This window comes from Arachis hypogaea, chromosome 13 (assembly GCF_003086295.3).
Source record: "Arachis hypogaea cultivar Tifrunner chromosome 13, arahy.Tifrunner.gnm2.J5K5, whole genome shotgun sequence".
In the NCBI taxonomy this organism is placed as follows: Eukaryota; Viridiplantae; Streptophyta; class Magnoliopsida; order Fabales; family Fabaceae; genus Arachis; species Arachis hypogaea.
In genome coordinates, this window is record NC_092048.1 from 33,928,916 (window position 1) to 33,933,369 (window position 4,454).

A 4,454-nucleotide genomic window follows, 5' to 3' on the forward strand; every position below is an offset into this window, starting at 1 on the left:
TTATTCAGAGCCAAAATGGCATTCAGAGTATCAATCTCAAGAACTCCTTTCTTCTGAGTTATCCCATTATTCACAGGATTCCTTTCAGAAGTGTACATGAATTGGTTATTTGCAACCATTTCAATGAGTTCCTAGGCTTCTTCAGGCATCTTCTTCAGATGAAGAGATCCACCAGTAGAGTTGTCCAATGACATCTTGGACAGTTCAGACAGACCATCATAGAATATGCATATGATGCTTCATTTTGAAAGCATGCCAGAAGGACACCTTCTGATCAATTGCTTGTATCTTTCCCAAGCTTCATAGAGGGATTCGCCTTCCTTCTGTCTGAAGGTTTGGACTTCCACTCTAAGCTTACTCAATTTTTGAGGTGGAAAGAACTTTGCCAAGAAGGCATTGACCAGCTTTACCCAAGAGTTCAGGCTTTCTTTAGGTTGTGAGTCCAACCATGTCCTAGCTCTGTCTCTTACAGCAAAAGGGAAGAGCATAAGTCTGTAGACCTCAGGGTCAACCCCATGGGTCTTGACAGTGTCACAGATTTGCAAGAATTCAGCTAAAATCTGATGAGGATCTTCCAATGGAAGTTCATGATACTTGCAATTCTGCTGCATTAGAGAAACTAATTGAGGCTTAAGCTCAAAGTTGTTTGCTCCAATTGCAGGAATTGAGATGCTCCTTCCACAGAAGTCAGAAGAAGGTGCAATGAAGTCACCCAGCATCTTCCTTGCATTGTTGGCATTGTTGTTATTTTCGGCTGCCATGTCTTCTTCTTTTTCAAAAATTTCTGTTAGGTCCTCTCCAGAGAGTTGTGCTTTAGCTTCTCTTAGCTTTCTCTTCAAGGTCCTTTCAGTTTCAGGATCAGCTTCAACAAGAATGCCTTTGTCCTTGTTCCTACTCATAAGAAAGAGAAGAGAACAAAAAAATATGGAATCCTCTATATCACAGTATAGAGATTCCTTGAGGTGTCAGAGAAAAATACGAATAAAGGGATGAGGTAGATAGAGAAGAATTCGAACATATAAAGAAGGAGAGAGTCCGAATTGCTAATAGAGGAAAAGTGTTAGTCCTTAAATAGAAGGAGATGAGAAAGGGGGAAATTTTTTCGAAAACAAATTTTGAAATAATTAAAAGAAATTTTGAAAAAGTGGTTAAGTAATTTTGAAAAAGATTTTGAAATTAGTAATAAAAAAGATATGATTGAAAACTATTTTGAAAAAGATGTGGTTGAAAAGATATGATTCAGAAGATTTTATTGAAAAGTAATTTAAAAAGATTTGATTTTAAAATTAATGACTTGGCTAACAAGAAATTCAAAAGATATGATTCTAAAATTCAAATTTTGACCCTTTCTTAACAAGGAAGTAACAAACTTGAAATTTTTGAATCAAATCATTAATTGGTAGCAAGGATTTTCGAAAATAGTGAAAGGAAAATGGAAAAAGATTTGATTTTGAAAAAGATATGATTGAAAAAGATTTGATTTTGAAAAATTATGAAGATTTGAAAAAGATTTGAATTAAAAACTAACTTACCTCCCTTGTGTTGTCCTGGCGTTAAACGCCCAGAATGGTGTCCATTCTGGCATTTAACGCCCAAAATACTACCCTTTTGGGCGTTTAACGCCTAGCCAGGCACCCTGGCTAGCGTTTAAACGCCAGAATTCCTTCTTCACTGGGCGTTTTGAACGCCCAGCTTTTTCTCTGTAATTCCTCTGCTGCATGTTTTGAATCTTCAATTCTCTGTATTATTGACTTGAAAAGACATAATTTTAAAAAAAATTTGAATTTTTAATGATGAGAAACAACAAAATGAAGCTAATCATGGAAAACTAAAATCAAATAAACAATGCATGCAAGACACCAAACTTAGAAATTTTCATATTAGAGATACTAACAAATTGAGAATGCACATGAGAAACAACAAAAGACACAAAACAAGAGAATTTAAAGATCAGACAAAGACAATCATCAAGTACAGCTTGAAGATCAATGAAGAACATAATGTATATATTCGAAAAATGCAAGAAGATTAAAAATATGCAAGACACCAAACTTAAAAATAGACACTAGACTCAAACAAAAAATATAAATTATTTTTTATTTTTATGATTTTATAATTTTTTTTTTTGTATTTTTTTTCGAAAATTATTTGGAAAAAGAAAATAAGGGATTCAAAATTCTTAATGAGAATTCCAGGAATCATGCAATGCTAGTCTAAAACTCCGTTCCAGGAATTAGACATGGCTTACTAGCCAGCCAAGCTTTCAGTGAAAGCTTCGGTTCAAAACACTAGACATGGCCAATGGCCAGCCAAGCTTTAGCAGATCATTACATACAACAGCTAAATTGATGAGAAAGACAAAGAAGCTCTTCTAAGGATAAGTGAAACCTCGGTCCAAAAGATTAGACATGGCTTAACAGCCAGCCAGGATTCAACATATCTCATGAAACTCTAGAATTCATTCTTAAAAATTTTGATGAATTTAATAGAAATTTTTTTTTGAAATTTTTTTCGAAAATAAAAAGAATAAAAAGCTTAAAAATAAAATAAAATTACCTAATCTGAGTAACAAGATGAACCGTCAGTTGTCCAAACTCGAACAATCCCCGGCAACGGCGCCAAAAACTTGGTACACGAAATCGTGATCGCACACTTTTCATACAACTCCGTGCAGCTGACCAGCAAGTGCACTGGGTCGTCCAAGTAATACCTTACGTGAGTAAGGGTCGATCTCACGGAGATTGTCAGCTTGAAGTAGCTATGGTTATCCTTGTAAATCTTAGTAAGGCGGATTCAAATGGTTATGAGGTTTTAATAATTAAAATGTAATTAAAACAGAAAATAAGATAGAAATACTTATGTAATTCATTGGTAGGAGTTTCAGATAAGCGTATGAAGATACTTTGTTCCTTCTGAATCTATGCTTTCCTATAGCCTTCATCCAATCATTCATACTCCTTTCCATGGCAAGCTGTATGTTGGGGGATCACCGTTCTCAATGGCTACCGTCCGTCCTCTCAGGGAAAATGGTCAAAATGCGCTGTCACCGCACGGCTAATCATCTGTCGGTTCTCACTCATATTGGAATAGGATCCATTGATCCTTTTGCGTCTGTCACTATGCCCAACACTCGCGAGTTTGAAGCTCGTCACAGTCATCCCATCCCAGATCCTACTCGAAATACCACAGACAAGGTTTAGACTTTCCGGATCTCAAGAATGCTGCCAATTGATTCTAGCCTATACCACGAAGACTCTGATCTCACGGAATGGAGGGCTCTGTTGTCAGGAGAGACAACCATGCATCGTGAACCAGGAGGCTAAGAGATACACACTCAAGCTATTGCAGATAGAACGGAAGTGGTTGTCAGGCACGCGTTCATAGGTGAGAATGATGATGAGTGTCACGGATCATCACATTCATCAGGTTGAAGTGCGAGTGAATATCTTAGAATAAGAAGTAGAGGTGAATTGAATGGAAAAACAATAGTACTTTGCATTAATTCATGAGGAACAGCAGAGCTCCACACCTTAATCTATGGGGTGTAGAAACTCCACCGTTGAAAATACAAAAGTGAAAAAGGTCTAGGCATGGCCGATTGGCCAGCCTCTAAACGTATACAAAAGCATAAAGGTCTAAGGACTAAACATCCAAAGATCATATTGATAGATTAAAATACAATAGCAAAAGGTCCTATTTATAATGCACTAGTAGCCTAGGGTTTACAGAAATAAGTAAATGATGCAGAAATTCACTTCCGGGGCCCACTTGGTGTGTGCTTAGGCTGAGCATTGAAGTTTTCACATGTAGAGACTTTTCTTGGAGTTAAACGCCAGCTCTGGTGCCAGTTTGGGTGTTTAACTCCAGCTTTTATGCCAGTTCTAGCATTTAACACCAGAATAAGATAGAAAGTTGGTAATTAAACACCAGTTTGCATTATCAAAACTCGGGAAAAGTATGAACTATTATATATTGCTGGAAAGCCCAGGATGTCTACTTTCTAACACAGTTGAGAGCACGCCAATTGGGCTTCTATAGCTCCAAAAAATCCATTTCGAGTGCATGGAGGTCAGAATCCAACAGCATCTGCAGTCCTTTTTTAGCCTCTGAATCATATTTTTTCTCAGGTCCCTCAATTTCAGCCAGAAAATATCTAAAATCACAGAAAAATATACAAACTCATTGTAAAGTCCAGAAATGTGATTTTTATTTAAAAACTAATAAAAATATAATAAACAGTAACTAAAACATACTAAAAACTACCTAAAAACAATGCAAAAAAGCGTATAAATTATCCGCTCATCAATGGTTCCCACGCCCAGCGCCCCTCCTAGCATGCCCTGCAGACTCCCTTGCAAGCTCCTGCACGCCTGGCGGACCTGATACTCCTGGAGGATGAAATATTGGGCTTTTGCCCAATTTCTCTTAATACAAGCTTGGTTTGAAGGCAATTA

The 4,454-nt window shown here is 36.9% G+C and overlaps 1 non-coding gene across 1 annotated transcript; it reads left to right on the forward strand.

The window, feature by feature from the left end:
* Positions 1 to 252: 252 nt before the first annotated feature.
* On the forward strand, positions 253 to 356 carry LOC112739281 (small nucleolar RNA R71). Its single transcript, XR_003170214.1, has one exon. It is a non-coding gene; the product is annotated as a small nucleolar RNA R71 (small nucleolar RNA).
* The last annotated feature ends 4,098 nt before the right edge of the window (positions 357 to 4,454 follow it).